This window comes from Martes martes, assembly GCF_963455335.1.
Source record: "Martes martes genome assembly, chromosome: 15".
In the NCBI taxonomy this organism is placed as follows: domain Eukaryota; kingdom Metazoa; phylum Chordata; class Mammalia; order Carnivora; family Mustelidae; genus Martes; species Martes martes.
This window is the reverse complement of record NC_137903.1, coordinates 65,735,887-65,754,680: the sequence shown is the minus strand read 5'-3', so window position 1 is coordinate 65,754,680 and position 18,794 is coordinate 65,735,887. Positions and strand designations below refer to the sequence as shown.

General features: G+C 41.7%; 1 protein-coding gene across 2 annotated transcripts in view; it reads right to left on the bottom strand.

Moving 5' to 3' along the window:
• Positions 1 to 16,911: 16,911 nt before the first annotated feature.
• The window catches only part of VAMP4 (vesicle associated membrane protein 4), a 57,905-nt gene continuing 56,022 nt past the window's right edge, over positions 16,912 to 18,794 (bottom strand). Inside the window, exon 9 of one of the 2 annotated variants that reach the window (XM_080824054.1) lies at positions 16,912 to 18,775. The gene's annotated coding sequence lies outside the window, so the exon portion shown is untranslated. The remainder of the gene's footprint in view (positions 18,776 to 18,794) is intronic. The other variant, XM_080824051.1, reaches the window with a different exon arrangement.

Genomic DNA, 18,794 nt, shown 5'->3' with positions numbered 1-18,794 from the left:
CCGGATTGTTCCACCTTGACATGCTGGGGTCAGCCTTTTGAACCCCCATATCAGTCAGTTGTTGGCTCTACCATACCCTTAGGGGTGGAACCCAACTTCCAGGAAGGTGCCCCCCCCAGGCTGAAGGCAGTGCTTCAGAGAAGGGGGCAACTATGAGCCCTTAGCAGCCAACATTCACAGGAGCCGAGGAGTGGGATCGGGCATCAGAGGCACTTCCCACCCTTCGTCTCGATGGTGACTGTTGCGGGCTGCATCACTGGGCTTCCTGACCCTCTGCTCTCTATGCCATCCTGGCAGCGACTGACGGGACCAAGGAAGAGGTCTAGCTGTGACTGTGAGGACATGGAGAGTCCATCAAAGGGTTTTAAGTAGAAGAGTGAAATGATCGGATTTTTTTTTTAAACTCTCAATTTTGATTTGTCTTAGCTATCTTCACCAGGCAGGGTTTTGTTTTTTTTTAAATTAACATTTAATGTATTATTTGCTTCAGGGGTATAGGTCTGGGATTCATCAGTCTTACACAATTCACAGCACTCACCATAGCACATACACTCCCCAATGCCCATCACCCAGCCACCCCAACCCTCCCACCCCCACCACCCAGAAACCCTCCATTTGTTTACTGAGATTAAGAGTCTCCTGTGATTTGTCTCTTTCCCCTGTCCCCTCTTGTTTCACTTTTCCCTCCCTTCCCCCCCACCTTGGACCCCTGCCATGCCTCTCAAATTCCTCATATCAGAGAGATCATATGATAACTTGTCTTTCTCTGATTGACTTATTTAGCTTAGCATAATACCCTCTAGCTCCATCCACGTCATTGCAAATGGCAAGATTTTGGTTGTTTTGATGGTTGCATAGTATTCCATCCATTCATCTGTTGATGGACAATTAGGCTCTTGCATCATTTGGCTATTGTGGACATTGCTGCTATAAACAGTACCCAGTAGTGCAATTTCTGGGTAGTAGGGTAGCTGTATTTTCAACTTTTTGAGGAACCTCCATATTGTTTTCCAGAGTGACTGTACCAGCTTGCATTCCCACCAACAGTGTAGGAGGGCTTCCCTTTCTCCACATCCTCGCCAACACCTGTTGTTTCCTGACTGGTTAATTTTAGCCATTCTGACTGGCATGAGATGGTATCTCATTGTGGTTTTGATTTGTATTTCTCTGATGCAGAGTGATATTGAGCACTTTTTCATGTGTCTGTTGGCCATTTGGATGTCTTCTTTGCAGAAATATCTGTTCATGTCTTCTGCCCTTTTCTTGATTGGATTATTTGTTCTTTGGGTGTTGAGTTTGATAAGTTCTCTGTAGATTTTGGATACTAGTCCTTTATCTGATAAGTCATTTGCAAATATCTTTTCCCATTTTGTTGGTTGTCTTTAGGTTTTGTTGACTGTTTCCTTTGCTGTGCAAAAGCTTTTAATCTTGATGAAGTCCTAATAGTTCATTTTTGCCCTTGCTTCCCTTGCCTTTGGCGATGTTTCTAGGAAGAAGTTGCTACAGGGCACCTGGGTGGCTCAGTTGGTTAAGACACTATCTTTGGCTCAGGTCATGATCCCGGACTCCCAGGATGGAGTCCCACATTGGGCTCCCAGCTCCACAGGGAGTCTGCTTCTCCCTCTGACCTTCTCCCCTCTCACGCTCTCTCTCTCTCTCTCTCTCTCTCTCAAATAAATAATTTTTTAAAAAAAATGTTGCTGTGGCTGAGGTCAAAGATGTTTCTGCTTATGTTCTCAAGGATTTTGATGGATTCCTGTCTCGCATTGATGTCTTTCATCCTTTTGGAGTCCATTTTTGTGTGTGGTGTAAGGAAATGGAACCATTTCATTGGTTATGTGACTGTCCAATTATCCCGACACCATTTGTTGAACAGGCTGTCTTGTTTCCATTGGACATTCTTTCCTGCTTTGTTGAAGATTAGTTGACCATAGAGTTGAGGGTCCATTTCTGGGCTCTCTATTCTGTTCTGTTGATCTATGTATCTGTTTTTGTGCCAGTACCATACTATCTTAATGATGACAGCTTTGTTATAGAACTTGAAGTCTGGAATCGTGATGCCACCAACTTTGGTTTTCTTTTTCAACATTCCTCTGGATATCTGGGGTCTTTTCTGGTTCCATATAAATTTTAGGATTATTTGTTCTATTTCTTTGAAAAAAGTTGAAGGTGTCTTGATAAGGATTGCATTAAATGTGTAGATTGCTCTAGGTAGCATAGACATTTTCACAATATTTGTTCTTCCAATCCATGAGCATGGAACATTTTTCCATTTCTTTGCGTCTTCCTCAATTTCTTTCATGAGTACTTTATAGTTTTCTGAGTACAAATCCTTTGCCTCTTTGGTTACATTTATTCCTAGGTATCTTATGGTTTTGGGTGCAATTGTAAAAGGGATCAACTCCTTAATTTCTCTTTCTTCTGTCTTGTTGTTGGTGTATAGAAATGCAACTGATTTGGGTGCATTGATTTTTATATCCTGACACTTTACTGAATTCCTGTATGAGTTCTAGCAGTTTTGGAGTGGAGTCTTTTGGGTTGTCCACATAAAGTATCATATCATCTGCAAAGAGTGAGAGTTCGACTTCATCTTTGCTGATTCAGATGCCTTTTATTTCTTTTTGTTGTCTGATTGCTGAGGCTAGGACTTCTAGGACTATGTTGAATAGCAATGGTGATGGTGGACATCCCTGCCATGTTCCTGACCTTAGGGGAAAAGCTCTCAGTTTTTCCCCATTGAGAATGATATTCACTGTGGGTTTTTCATAGATGGCTTTTATGATATTGAGGTATGTACCCTCTATCCCTACACTGTGAAGAGTTTTGATCAAGAAACGATGCTGTACTTTGTCAAATGCTTTTTTAGCATCTATTGAGAGTATCATATGGTTCTTGTTCTTTTATTAATGTATTATATCCCATTGATTGATTTGCGGATGTTGAACCAACCTTGAAGCCCAGGAATAAATCCCACTTGGTCGTGGTGAATAATCCTTTTAATAGACTATTGGATCCTATTGGCTAGTATTTTGGTGAGAATATTTGCATCCATGTTTATCAGGGATATTGGTCTGTAATTCTCCTTTTTGATGTGGTCATTGTCTGGTTTTGAGATCAAGATAATGCTGGCCTCATAAAATGAGTTTGGGAGTTTTCCTTCCATCTTTATTTTTTTGGAAAAGTTCTGGGAGAGTATGTATTAATTCTTCTTTAAATGTTTGGTAGAATTCCCCCGGGAAACCATCTGGCCCTGGGCTCTTGTTTGTTGGGAGATTCTTAATTACTGCTTCAATCTCCTTACTGGTTATGGGTCTGTTCAGGTTTTCTATTTCTTCCTGGTTCAGTTTTGGCAATTTATGCATCTCTAGGAATGCATCCATTTCTTCCAGATTGTCAGATTTGCTGGTGTATTGTTGCTCGTAATAATGTTCTTATAATTGTTTGTATTTCTTTGGTGTTGGTTGTGATCTCTCCTCTTTCATTCACAATTTTGTTAATTTGGGTTCTTTATCTTTTCTTTTTGATAAACCCCTGGCCAGGGGTTTATCAATCTTGTTAATTCTTTCAAAGAACGAGCTCCTAGTTTTGTTGAACTGTTCTACTGTTCTTTTAGTTTTTATTTCATTGATTTCTGCTCTGATCTTTATTATTTCTCATCTCCTGGTGGGTTTAGGTTTTCTTTGCTGTTATTTCTCTAGCTCCTTTAGGTGTAGGGTTAGGTTGTATACTTGAGACCGTTCTTGTTTCTTGAGAAAGGCTTGTATTACTATATCCTTTTCTCTCAGGACCAGCTTTGGTGTATCCCAAAGATTTTGAACTGTTATGTTCTCATTTTCATTTGTTCCATGATTTTTTTTAATTCTTCAAATTCCTGGTTGACCCATTTAGGATGCTCTTTAGCCTCCATGTATCTGAGTTCTTTCCAACTTTCCTCTTGTGGTTAAGTTCTACTTTCAAAGCATTGTGATCTGAAAATATACAGGGAATAATCCCAATCTTTTGGTACTGGTTGAGATCTGATTTGTGACCCAAGATGTGATCTATTCTGGAGAATGTTCCATGTGCTCTAGAGAAGAATGTGTATTCTGTTGCTTTGGGATGGAATGTTCTGAATAGATCTGTGATGTCCATTTGGTCCAGTGTGTCATTTAAAGCCTTTATTTCCTTGTTGATCTTTGCTTAGATGATCTGTCCATTTCAGTGAGGGGGGTGTTTAAGTCCCCTACTACTATTGTATTATTGTCAATGTGTCTTTGATTTTGTTATTAGTTGGCTTATATAATTGGCTGATCCCATGTTAAGGGCATAGATATTTAAAATTATTAGATCTTCTTGTTAGACCCTTTAAGTATGATAAAATGTCCTTCCTCATCTCTTACTATAGTCAGGCTTAAAATCTAATTTATCCGATATAAGGATTGCCATCCAGCTTTCTTTTGACGTCCATTAGCATGATAAATTGTTTTCCACCCCCTCACTTCAAATCTGGAGGTGTCTTTGGGTCTAAAATGAGTTTCTTGCAGACAGCATATTGATGGGTCTTGCTTTTTTTAATCCATTCTGATGCCCCGTGTCTTTTGATTGGGCATTTAGCCCGTTTACATTCAGGGTAACTATTGAAAGATATGAATTTAGTGCCATTGTATTGTCTGTAAGGTGACTGTTACTGTATATTGTCTCTGTTCCTTTCTGGTCTGTTACTTTAAGGCTCTCTCTTTGCTCAGAGGCCCCCTTTCAATATTTCTTGTAGGGCTGGTTTGGTGTTTGCAAAATCTTTTACTTTTGTTTGTCCTGGAAGCTTTTTATCTCTCCTTCTATTTCAATGACAGCCTAATTAGTATTCTTGGCTGCATATTTTTCTCATTTAGTGCTCTGAATATATCATGCCAGTTCTTTTTGGCCTGCCAAGATGGTCTCTGTGGATAGGTCTGCTGCCAATCTAATATTTCTACTGGTATATTTTACAGACTTCTTGTCCCGGGCTGTTTTCAGGATTTTCTCTGTGTCACTGAGACTTCTAAGTTTACTATTAGATGATGGGGTGTTGACCTATTTTTATTGATTTTTGAGGTGGGGTGTTCTCTGTGCCTCCTGGATTTTGATGCATTTTCCCTTCCCCAAATTAGGGAAATTTTCACCTATAATTTGCTCCAATATACCTTCTGCCCCCCTCTCTCTTCTTCTGGGATCCCAGTTATTCTAATATTATTTCACCTTATGGTATTATTTGTCTCTTGAATTCTCCCCTTGTAATCCTGTAGTTGATTATCTCTCTTTTTCTCAGCTTCTTTATTCTCCATCATTTGATCTTCTATATCACTAATTCTCTCTTCTGCTTCATTTATCCTAGGAGTAAGAGCCTCCATTTTTTATTGCACCTCATTAATAACTTCTTTGATTTCAATGTGGTTAGATTTTAGTTCTTTTATTTCTCCAGAAAGAGAATTTACTTCTCCAGAAAGGGATTTTCCAATATCTTCTATGCTTTTTTTCAAGCCCTGCTGGCATCTTGATAATTGTCATTCTGAACTCTGATTCTGACATCTTACTAATACCCATATTGATTAGGTCTCCAGCAGTTGGTACTGCCTCTTGTTCTTTTTTTTGAGGTGAGTTTTTCCACCTTGTCATTTTATCCAGATAAGAATAGGTGAATGAAAGAACAAAATATGAAAAGGGTAGGAAAAGTGGTGCCTGGGTGGCTCAGTGGATTAAGCCACTGCCTTCGGCTCAGGTCATGATCTCAGGGTCCTGGGATTGAGCCCCGCATCGGGCTCTCTGCTCAGCAGGGAGCCTGCTTCCCCCTCTCTCTCTGTCTGATTCTCTGCCTACTTGTGATCTCTCTCTGTGTCAAATAAATAAATAAAATCTTAAAAAGAAAAGAAAAGAAAAGGGTAGGAATGACCCCAGAAAGCTATACACTAACCAAATCAGAAGAGACCTGAAAACAGGGGGAGAAGAAAGAAGAAAGAAAAAAATATATTTATATTTATATTAAGAGCCACACACTTGATTTTGGGTGTATTTTGATCTGTTAGGAGAAATTGCCTCCCCAAATTTTAAAGGAAGAAAAACTTCTTTATATACAAAAATCAGGGTAAAGACGATGAAGAGATGGAATATGACTGTAAATATGAAAACTATAGAATCTAAAAAAGGAATTGATAAGATAAGTTGGTTGAGAAAAGGGGGGAAAAAAGAGAATGTGATCAGGCTGGAGACTAGAACAAAGCCATATGCTAAATTTAGGGTATATTTTGATCTGTTAGAAGAAACTGTATCCCAAAATTTTAAAGGAAGAAAAACTTGTATGTATACAATAAATAAGGTTAAATACAATTAAGGGATAGAATATGCCTATAACAGTGAGAATTGAAAAAACATTTTTAAAGTGTATTGATAAGATACCTAGGAATAAATCTAACCAAAGAGGCAAAGAATCTATACTCAGAAAACTACAAAGTACTCATGAAAGAAATTGAGGAAGACACAAAAAAATGGAAAAATATTCCATGCTCATGGATTGGAAGAACAAATATTGTGAAAATGTCTATTCTACCTAAAGCAATCTACACATTTAATGCAATCCCTATCAAAATCCCATCCAGTTTTTTCAAAGAAATAGAACAAATAATCCTAAAATTTATATGGAACCAGAAAAGACCTCGAATAGCCAAAGGAATATTCAAAAAGAAAGCCAAAGTTGGTGGCATCACAATCCCAGACTTCAAGCTCTATTACAAAGCTGTCATCATCAAGACAGTATGGTACTGGCACAAAAACAGACATATAGATCAATGGAACAGAATAGAGAGCCCAGAAATAGACCCTCAACTCTATGGTCAATTAATCTTCGACAAAGCAGGAAAGAACGTCCAATGGAAAAAAGACAGCCTCTTCAACAAATGGTGCTGGGAAAATTGGACAGCCACATGCAGAAAAATGAAATTGGACTATTTCCTTACACCACACATGAAAATAGACTCAAAATGGATGAAGGACCTCAATGTGAGAAAGGAATCTATCAAAATCCTTGAGGAGAATGCAGGCAGCAACCTCTTTGACCTCAACCACAGTAACTTCCTAGGAACATCGCCAAAGGCAACGGAAGCAAGGGCAAAAATGAACTATTGGGATTTCATCAAGATCAAAAGCTTTTGCACAGCAAAGGAAACAGTTAACAAAACCAAAAGACAACTGACAGAATGGGAGAAGATATTTGCAAATGACATATCAGATAAAGGGCTAGTATCCAAAATCTATAAAGAGCTTATCAAACTCAATACCCAAAGAACAAATTATCCAGTCAATAAATGGGCAGAGGACATGAACAGACATTTCTGCAAAGACGACATCCAGATGGCCAACAGACACATGAAAAAATGCTCCACGTCACTCGGCATCAGGGAAATACAAATCAAAAGCACAATGAGATACACCAGTCAGAATGGCTAAAATTAACAAGTCAAGAAATGACAGATGCTGGCGAGGATGTGGAGAGAGGGGAACCCTCCTACACTGCTGGTGGGAATGCAAGCTGGTGCAACCACTCTGGAAAACAGTGTGGAGGTTCCTCAAAAAACTGAAAATAGAGCTACCCTATGACCCAGAAATTGCACTACTGGGTATATATCCTAAAGATACAAACGTGGTGCTCCGAAGGGGCACGTGCACCCGAATGTTTATAACAGTGATGTCCATAATAGCCAAACTGTGGAAAGAGCCTAGATGTCCATCAACAGATGAATGGATAAAGAAGAGGTGGTATATATACACAATGGAATACTATGCAGCCATCCAAAGACATGAAATCTTGCCATTTGCGATGATGTGGATGGAACTAGAGGGTATCATGCTTAGCGAAATAAGTCAATCGGAGAAAGACAACTATCATATGATCTCTTTGATATGAGGAAGTGGAGATGCAAGGCGGGGGGGTTGGGGGAGGTAGGAAAAGAAAAAATGAAAAGATGGGATTGGGAGGGAGACAAACCATAAAAGACTCAATCTCAAAAAACAGACTGAGGATTGCTGGGGGGAGGGGGGAAGGGGAGAGGGTGGTGGGGAAATGGACATTGGGGAGGGTATGGGCTATGATGAGTGCTGTGAAATGTGTAAACCTGGCGATTCACAGACCTGTACCCCTGGGGATAAAAATACATTATATGTTTATTTAAAAAAAAAAAAGTTAAATAGTTAAAAAAAAAGTTAAATAGTTAAATAGTTAAAAAAATAGTTAAAATAGTTAAAAAAAAGTTTTCAATAAGGAGGAAAAATTTTTAAAAACCGAATAAGAAAAAATATAATTTGTAAAATCTAGTTTTGAAAGACTAAAGAATCATAGGAGGAAAAGCCATGAATTCTATGTGTTCCATTCCTGTAGCTCTGGTGTTCTGCAGTTCTCATTGATGGGTGAACTTGGCCTTGGCCGGATGTTCTTGCTGATCTTCTGCAGGTGGGGCCTGTTGCCCTGATTCTCAAATGTCTTTGCCGGAGGCGGAATTGCACCACTCTTGCCAGGGGCTGGGCTAAACAATCTGCTCGGGTTCGCGCTCGGAGCTTTTGTTCCCTGAGCGCTTTCCGTACCACTTTGGAGGACGGGAATGAAGACGGTGGCCGCCCAGTCTCTGATTGGAGGAGCTGAGAGCTTGGGGACCCACTCCTCAGTGCGACCTCGGAGAAAAGCCTTCAATCCCTCCCATCTCCCTGGTCTCTGGCCCCGCTACAAGCTCCTCTGGCCTGTGACTGAGCCTTTCTATCTCTGGTGCATGGCCCCTGTCTGGAGTCTCCAAACATAGCAGATTCCTGCAGCGTGCTCCTGTGCCACTCCTCTGGGAGAAGGAAGGAGGATCTACCAGTTGTGGGGTCCCTGCTCAAAGAGTTGTGGTCTGACTGTGCCTTGGATCATGGTTTATGGCAACCCCGAGCTGACAGCTCTCTCCTCAACTCCATCTCTGCAGCTGGCCTCCCTGCTCCATTACCTGGGAGCTCTGCCACATTCAGACATGCCAGGTCTTCCTGTGACCCTGAGGGTCCTGAGACCACACTGTCCCCATGAGGGCTCCACCCCCACTAAGCCCCGCTAAGCAATGTCCCTCAGTGAAGCAGACTTCTACAAGTTCCGATTTGGTGCTCAGCTGCTCTAATACTTGCTGGGAGCTGGCCCCTCCCCTCATGGTCTCTCTTCCCATATATTGCCTCAGATTCACTTCTCTGTACATCCTACCTTCCAGAAAGTAGTTGTTTTTCTATTCCTAGAATTGCTGCTCTTCTTCTTTTTTTTTTTATTTTTTTATTTTAATAAACATATAATGTATTTTTATCCCCAGGGGTACAGGTCTGTGAATCGCTAGGTTTACACATTTCACAGCACTCATCATAGGAATTGCTGCTCTTCTTTCCCTCAATCTCCTGTCGAGTTTGTAGGTGTTCAGAATAGTTTGATTAACTCTCTAGCTGAATTCCTTGGACCTGATGGAATTTAGGTCTCCTGCTCCTGTGCTGTGTTGCTCCTCCTCCTCGTAGGTTTTCCAGTAATGATTTTTCAAAAAAGACAAGGATGTTATATTTTCTGGGGCCTCATGTTTTTAATATAGTGTGTGTGTGTGGTTTTCATGCATCAGTGATAACTGCCTAGGTATAAAATTCTCTCTTTTTTATAATTTCATTTTATTTTTTTTCATTGTTCCAGAATTCATTGTTTATGCACTACTCCCAGTGCTCAATCCAACCCATGTCCTCCTTAATACCCACCACCAGGCTCACCCACCCCCACCCCCTCCCCTCCAAATCCTTCAGTTTGTTTCTCAGAGTCCACAGTCTCTCATGGTTTGTCTCCCCCTCCAATTTCCCCCACTTCCCTTCTTCTCTCCATCTCCCAATGTCCTCTGTGTTATTCTTTATGCTCCACAAGTAAGTGAAACCATATGATAATTGACTCTCTCTGCTTGACTTATTTCACTCAGCATCATCTCCTCCAGTCCCGCCCTTGTTGATACAAAAGTTGGGTATTCATCCTTTCTGATGGAGCCATAATACGCCATAGTATATATGGACCACATCTTCTTTATCCATTCATCTGTTGAAGGGCATCTTGGTTCTTTCCACATTTTGGTGACTGTGGCCATTGCTGCTAGGAACATTGGGGTACAGATGGCCCTTCTTTTCACTACATCTGTATCTTTGGGGTAAATACCCAGTAGTGCAATTTCAGGGTCATAGGGAAGCTCTATTTTTAATTTCTTAAGGAATCTCCATACTGTTTCCCAAAGTGACTGCACCAACAGTGGAAGAGGGTTCCCCTTTCTTCACATCCTCTCCAACACTTGTTGTTTCCTGTCCTGTTAATTTTGGCCATTCAAACTGGTGTAAGGTGATATCTCAACGTGGTTTTGATTTGAACCTCCCTGATGGCTAATGATGAACATTTTTTCATGTGTCTGTTAGCCATTTGTACGTCTTCTTTGGAGAAGTGTCTATTCATGTCTTCAGCCCTTTTTCTGATGTGATTATCTTTTCTGTGTGTGTTGAGTTTGAGGAGTTCTTTATAGATCTTGGATATCAGCCCTTTGTCTGTTGTGTCATTTGCAAATATCTTCTCCCATTCCGTGGGTTGCCTCTTTGTTTCTTGACTCTTTTCCTTGCTGTGCAGAAGCTTTTGATCTTGATGATGTCCCAAAGTTCATTTTTGCTTTTGTTTTCTTGTCTTCGGAGACATATCTTGAAAGAAGTTGCTGTGGCTGATGTCAAAGAGCTTAGTGCCTGTGTTCTCCTCCAAGATTTTGATAGATTCCTGCCTCACGTTGAGGTCTTTTATCTATTTTGAGTTTATCTTTGTGTATGATGAAGAAAACAGTCGAGTTTCATTCTTCTACACATAGCTGTCCATTTTTCCCAGCACCATTTGTTGAAGAGACTTTCCATTGCATATTTTTTCCTGCTTTGTCGAAGATTATTTGACCATAGAGTTGAGGGTCCATATCTGGGCTCTCTACTCCGTTCCACTGGTCTGTCTGTTTTTGTGGCAGTACCATGCTGTCTTGGTGATCACAGCTTTGTAGTTAAGCTTGAAATCAGGCAACGTAATGCTCCCAGCTTTGTTTTTCTTTTTCAGCATTTCCTTAGCAATTCAGGGTCTCTTCTGGTTCCATACAAATTTGAGGATTGTTTGTTCCAGCTCTTTGAAAAATGCCGGTGGAATTTTGATTGGAATGGTATTGAAAGTATAGATTGCTCTAGGCAGCATAGACATTTTAATAATGTTTATTCTTCTAATCCGTGAACGTGGAATGGTCTTCCATCTTTTTGTGTCTTCTTCAATTTCTTTCATGAGTGTTCTGTAGTTTCTTGAGTACAGATCCTTTACCTCTTTGGTTAGACTTATTCCCAGGTATCTTATGGTTCTTGGTGCTATAGTAAATGGAATTGATTCTCTCATTTCCCTTTCTATATTTTCATTGTTATTGTATAAGAAAGCAACAGATTTCTGTGAACTGATTTTATATCCTGCCACATTACTGAATTGCTGTATGAGTTCTAATAGTTTGGGGGTGGAGACTTTTGGGTTTTCCATATAAAGTATCATGTCCCCTGTGAAGAAAGAGAGTTTGACTTCTTCATTGCCAATTTGACTACCTTTTATTTCTTTTTGTTTTTTGATTGCTGTTGCTAGGACTTCTAGTACTATGTTGAAAAAGAGTGGTGAGAGTGGGCATCCTTGTCGCATTCCTGATCTCATAGGGAAGGCTGTCAGCTTTTCCCCATTGAGGATGATATTTGCTGTGAGTTTTTCATAGATAGATTTTATGAAGTTGAGAAATGTTCCCTCTATCCTTATACTTTGAATCATTTTAACCAGGAATGGATCCTATATCTTGTCAGATGCTTTTTCTGAATCAATTGAGTGGACCATGTGGTTCTTCTCTCCTAATGATTTGTTTTATCACATTGGTTGATTTGTGAATATTGACCCACCATTGCATCCCAGGGATAATTCCCACCTGGTCATGGTGGATAATCTTTTTAATGTACTGTTGGATCCTATTAACTAGGATCTTGGCATCCATATTCATCAGGGATATTGGTCTGAAATTCTCCTTTTTGATGGGGTCTTTGCCTGGTTTGGGGATCAGGGTAATGCTGGCTTTGTAAAGAGTCTGGAAGTTTTCCTTCTGTTGCTATTTTTTGAAACAGCTTCAGGAGAATAGGTATTATTTCTTCTTTGAATGTTTGGTAGAATTCCCCAGGGAATCCACCAGGTCCTGGGCTCTTGTTTTTTGGGAGGTTTTGTTTTGTTTTGTTTTAAAAGATTTCATTTATTTATTTGACAGAGATCACAAGTAGGCAGAGAAGCAGGCAGAGAGAGAGAGAGAGAAAGAGAGAGAGAGGAGGAAGCAGGCTTCTCACTGAGCAGAGAGCCCAATGCAGGGCTCGATCCTAGGACCCTGAGACCATGACCCGAACTGAAGGCAGAGGCTTAACCCAATGAACCACCCAGGTGCCCCTGTAAATTTCTGTTCTATGTCACTCTTGGGCTCTTTCTTCTTTTATAGAACCTCCCCCCGCCCCTTTAATATTTCTTGTAGTGCCGGCTCGGTGGTCACATACCCATTTAAACCTTGCCAGTCTTGGAAGCTCTTCATCTTTCTATCCATTCTGAATGTCAGCCTTGCTGGATAAAGTATTCTTGGCTGCATGTTCTTCACATTTAGTGCCCTGAATATGTCTTGCCAGGCCTTTCAGGGTTGCCAGGTTTCTGTGGACAGGTATGACATTATTTTGATGGCCCTTCCTCTGTATGTAAGGGATCTCTTCCCCCTAGCTGCCCTTAAGACCTCTTGTCTAAAAGAGGTTATGATTCGTGAATTTCACAATTAAGTGTCTGGAGGTCTTTCTAGATTCATTGATCTTGGGGGTGTCCTTTTTGCCTCTAGGACACGAACACTTGCTCCAGTCCCCATATTGGGGAAGTTTTCATTCAGAATTTGTTCAACTATCTCTTCTAATCTTCTCTCTTTCTCCACCCCCTCAGGGATCTCAATAATTCTGACTTTGGAATGTTTCATGGCGTCATTTACTTCCCTAATTCTGTTTTCATAGCTTCTAAGCTGTTTGTTCCAGGCCTCCTCCTGATCCTTCTTTTCTATCTGTTTGTCTTCTAGATCACTAATTCGATCTTCTGCCTTGGTTACCCTAGCTGTTAGAGTATTTAGAATAGATTGGATCTCATTGATAGAATTTTTAACTTCTGCCAGATCAGCCCTCACTTCCGCCCTTAGAGTTTCTAATGACTAATGGTCTTTCTAAAGACTAATGGTCTTCTCCAACCTAACCATTGCCTGGATAATTGTTACCTTGAATTCCCTTCCCAACATACTCTTTATGTCCATATCCAACAGTTTTGTGGCAGAGGGCACAGTCTCTGAATTTTTCCTCTTTTGGGTTTTCCTCCTCCTAGTCATTTTGGTGAGAGGTGGCTGAGGAGCTGTGTAGCTGAATGTATCAACCATGATCCAGGCAAGGTGCACCCTGGAAAGTTTCAGCACAATCATAAGTCACCACCAAAAAGAAAGAAAAGAGAAAAAGTAAAAAAAAAAAAAAAAGAAAGAAAGAAAAGAAAAGAAAAAGAAAACGCAGCCAGATGAGCCACAAAAGTAAGATTTATAAGGTACATATATAAAAACGAACAAACAAAAAGACTGACAAAAGTAAAAGACAAGAGAAAAAAAAAAAAAAGAAAAACCCAGTCAAAATGAACCCCGAGAATAAGATTTGCATAGTACAAAAACAAAAACATACACAAACACTGACAGAAGAATAAGATGGGAAGGTGGTCACAAACCCTCGATGTGGGCGAGGAACGTTATTTTGGTTTGAGCTGGCTTCTTGAGTCTCTCCCCCGTCTCTCTGCTTTTCTTCAGTTAATTCTACTTACTGCTTCAGTAAAGCACTTAGTGTCTGAGTTGCCAGTTGTTTCTTGGCAATTCTTGCTTATGGTAACTTGCTCCCCTTCCAGCTGATCTCTTTACAACGCTTCTAATTGTTCTTTCATCTCCCCTGTCCCCTCTTCTCACTTCCTGAATTACACGGAGGTCCTATCTTACATCTTCTCATAGGTGCTGAGTAACTCTACACGTTCATTTACTTCCTGTAGTACACTGTTTCCAAAATCCCAGTCTTCCTCTGCTTCTTCGGGGTTATCGACTCATCCATTCAACAACTATTTGAACACTCAGTGTGATATGTGCTGTTCTAGTGAGTAGTATGGGATAAACTGGAGAAGAGACGAGACCAAAACCTTTCTCCTCATGAAGCTTATGTTTTGATAGATCGAGAAAGACAATAAAATACGGAGTGTTAGAAGGGTTAATTGTTCCAGAGGAATAGAGGGGGATTGGATGGTGACTCAAGGAGACTTCACAGAGACGTTGGAGCGAGCAAGGACTTGGAACCTGGGAATTATCCACACAGCTCTCTGAGGGAGGACATTTCAGGTAGGGACACGGCAGGCGCAAGACCCTGCAGCAGGACCATGCCTGGTGTGTTTAAGGAATGGCAGAGTCTGGTGAGGCCACAGCACAGGGAATAAGGGGACAGGCGAAGAGCTCAGAAAAGAACTTGGGATAAATTGTGAGAGAACTTGTAGGCCACCAAAAGGGTTTCAGCTTTTAGTCCGAAGGAGATGGAAAGTCATTGGAGAGTTTTGAGCAAAGCCATGGTCTGATGACACTTTGAAAGAATCCTGTCCATATTCTGTTGAGAACAAGCTACGGGGAGGGGCAATGGAGCATGGAAACCAGCTGCAAAGCAGTGGCGGTATGAGAGAGGCTTTAAGCTAAGGACCAGGTGGTCACAGCAGACACATGAGAATTGGCCAGAGTGTTGCTATATATAAATATACTTTTTAAGATTTATTTATATTTATTTTACAGAGAGCGAACGAGCAGGAGGAGGGCCAGAGGGAAAGAGAATCCCAAGCAGACTCCCTGCTGAGCGTGGAGCCTGACCCGGGCACCCCTGGTGCTGTATTTGAAGGTAGGCCCAGAAGGATTTCCTGACCAATTCGATGTGGGTTGTGAGAGAATTGGAGTCAGTGTGACTCTATGGTTTTTGGCATAGGCAAGTGGAAGGATTCAGTTGTCATCAACTAAGATGGGAAGGAATGCTTGTGGGGTGGGTCTGGGGGAGCAGACTGGAATTTTGATTTGCACTTGTTAAATCTGATATGAGTAACCATGAAGATGTCAAATAGAGGGGCGCCTCAGTGGCTCAGTTGTTAAGCATCTGTCTTCCACTCGGGTGGTGATCCCAGGGTCTTGGGATCAAGCCCCGCATTGGGCTTCCTGTTCAGTTGAGACCCTGCTTCTCCCTCTCCCTCTGCTGCTCCCTCTTGTGCTCTCTCTTGCTGTCTCTGCTTGTGCGCTCTCTTGTGCTTGTGCTGTCTGTCATATAAAAAAAATAAAATCTTAAAAAAAAAAGACGTCAAATAGAATATTAGAGGAGTCTAAATTCCGAAGTCAAATGGGAGACATAAGTTTGTGGTGTCAGCACACACATGCCATTTTGAAGCCTAAGACGGGGTAAGGTTTCCAGGGGGTGCGGTGCGTGTGGAGAGTGGACCCAGAGCGGACTCCTGGAGCAGTGCAAGGTTAAGAGTTGGGGAGAAGAAGAGCAACAAGGGAGGTAGGAAGACATGGAGCCCAGGAAGCTGTATTAGAAGAGCCCCATTAGTTGCATCAAAGGCTGCTGTGGTGGGACAAGGAGGGCTGAGTGTGGACTCCTGGATCTCACAATGCAGAGGTCATGGCCACTCTGACAAGATTAAGTTTGATGGAGCGTGTGAGCAAGGCTCAGCTGACCTGCTTAAGGGAATGGGTGAAAAAGAACTTGAGACAGCAGACATAGACAACGTCTTCCAAAGACCATTGCAGAGATGAGGTGGAAGCTGAGGGCTGAGTGGGGAGAAGAGCTTGTTGGGTTATCAGGAAGGAAGAAACAACAGCGTATTTGCATGCCGCTGGGGGTGATCCAGGAGGGCGGTCTCTTTCCCTTGGTACACAGGCCCCACGTGTGTCACCCTGGAAGATTCCTCGGAGGAGAGGGTGTCCGTTACTCAAGACGTAGAGTAAGTGCTTGGCCCCTGCTCCGTTGTGCGTGTGGGGACTAGTTAGAACCCTTCCGATGCCCGCAGCCGGAAAGCAGGCTGATGCTCACACGCCAGACAGTAGTTTCTAGTGTTTAATAGGCATTCACCAAGTGCAACTCTGGGGGACTCAGGGACGATCAGACCATCCTCACTGGTTCTCTCACGCACCAAATGACTGGATTATATTCAACACTGTTGTTTTCAGAACGCAGTTGCCACGGTGCTTCCCATGTCCATTCCTAGCTACAGCACTTGACTTGTGGAGACTCTACATCTCAGGGCACAGTCTGTCCCCAGTATCCTCCCCTGGCCATACCTTCATGGGGTATTAAGATTAAATTTAGGTGTAGGTAGGTGGAGGGAGGTTGATGCCATGACCATCACTCTGGTTGTCTCCAAGGGCAGCGCCAAGCAGCCGAGGGCTCCACCAGATCTTCTCACTGGGACATCTAAGAGAATTTGTCCTCCTTCCTCCCTTCAGGCAGACATGACTGAGGGAAAGCTGGAGTATCCCACCAGTTTTGTCCACAGTTGAGACTCAATGATTTTACAGGGAAATTCCTCCTTGATTCCATCAATAGGCTGTGCACTGGGCATGTTTTTTGGTGACAGAATATTTTCTCTTTCTCTTCTTTCCCCCACCACGTACTCTGTTGGAAAGCTGGGATGGGTTAAATCAGCGCGATCAGCCAGATGTCATGTGAGCTACGCTTCAAAGGTAAGGCAACAAGTAACATTGAATAAGCCAAAGTGCTTAATTTTGTTTTCTATGAAAGTTTATTTTACTGTTTAGTATGGAGGGGCTACAAACACATAGCTGACATGAACACAAGGTTCTAAACTTTGCAACACTGGTAAGGGTGGTTCTAAAGAGCGGAGAAGCCGGAGACCAGGGCACAGGACCATCGCATTTGCTCATCTCCACCATACATCTTAAAACAGCAAAGGCACTTTTCAAAATGGTTAAATAGAAGAACGTGGAATTTCAAACAACACATACCCAAAGCATAAAAAACAAGTGGCTGAATTTTCTTATACTTTGATTTTTAACATTTTACTAAAATCTCTGAAATATGCAATGTACTTTTTAGCCTTGCAATCAAATCATTATTTGAGACTTCCTCAAATGAAAAGAACCTGATGGAATACTATAAAATCAGGATTTCTCTATACCCAATTATTATTAAAGAGCCCTACTATCGCCTGGTAAAGTCCAAAGGCCACTATCACATGCTTACCTCTGCAGGGAGGACTACGGAAGCGGACTCTCACGTACGAGCACACTGGTGTCGTTTTGGTTTCCTAGGTACACTGAGCTAGAAAGTACCAGGTCCACAGCATTTTGCTGGGTGCTGCGGAGACACACAAATATGGTATCATCTGTGCCTTCACAAGCTTACACTTACCCACTCTAACTAGGTTGGTCATGTTTTCAATTCCTGCTGACCTGTTCCAAGCAGTTTTTTCCATCCCCCACGCCCCCCCAACCCTGTGCTGCCCAAGCAGTTTTATAATAAAACAGGAGCCAGATTCAAAGTTTGTGTCCCCTTCCCTTATTTCTACTTGATTTTCAGAAAAAGAGTAAGACCAAATCAAACTTATAAAGACAGCCCGAGTCCCACATCCGTCTGACCTATGGTTCTGTTTGGCTACACCATGGACAGAGCAGGGGGTAGACTGAGAAGGGTAACTTTCGGTTCCTTCGGACTCAGCGCCTTTACAATGCTCTGTGAGAATTTCCTGCACACATGTAAGCACTACCACGCATTCTAAAACAAATGTAGAAATGCCTCTGGACTGATGATGCATGCCCTTACTCCACACTCAGATAAAATTGACTTCAGTCACATTCCCATTGTGAAAACACAAAGTTAGACTCATGAAACTGACCAGTTAGCTATCCTTGACTTGGTTAAGACTCAATACAATTAAGGACCTTCTGTAATGGCAGCCCTTCCCAGCATGAAAGAGCAGTATCTCGCATGTGTTCTAGTCCGTGTACAGACACACGTGTAGACAGGAGTAAGTGCAGGCGACAAAGCTGACAGGGCAGCAAGCATGTTGAAGACGGAATTGACCATGGGAGATTTCAATTTCTTTTTATTCTTGCTACACAGAATGGAACGACGTCCAATTTTGCCGGAGAAGTGCTGACGTTCTCTTCTAACGCGGAGCACTTGGATGGTAAGTGATCTGCAGGGCGCTAACCCATGTATTTCTCTATCTGCTGTGAACTAATTAGTCCTCCTCCATTTTAGATGTTCCATTTTCAATACTGAGCTTTCTTTAAACCAAGAAACCCCCAAGTTCATAAAATCGGAGTGCAATTTTCAGTGAGCTTTATCAGGATGGAGAAGCCAAAAGACCACTAGTGACACTGGGTTATAGTCAGAAGGAGTCAGTCAGTCAGTGTTATAATCACAAAACTGCTACAGGGCAACAGGCTTCAGTAATTAAACATAAATCACAAGGGTATGTTTCAGGCATTATAAAAATAGTGACCTGCTTTCACTGGATACCAACTAGTATTTACAAAGCTACTTGAATTTTTCTGTTGATCTTCGTTGCTGTTAAATAATGATAGTTTTGATAGTGGTAAAACTTCATTTTTCAAGTGCAGGATGATCTAAGCTGAATGAGAAAAAGAACG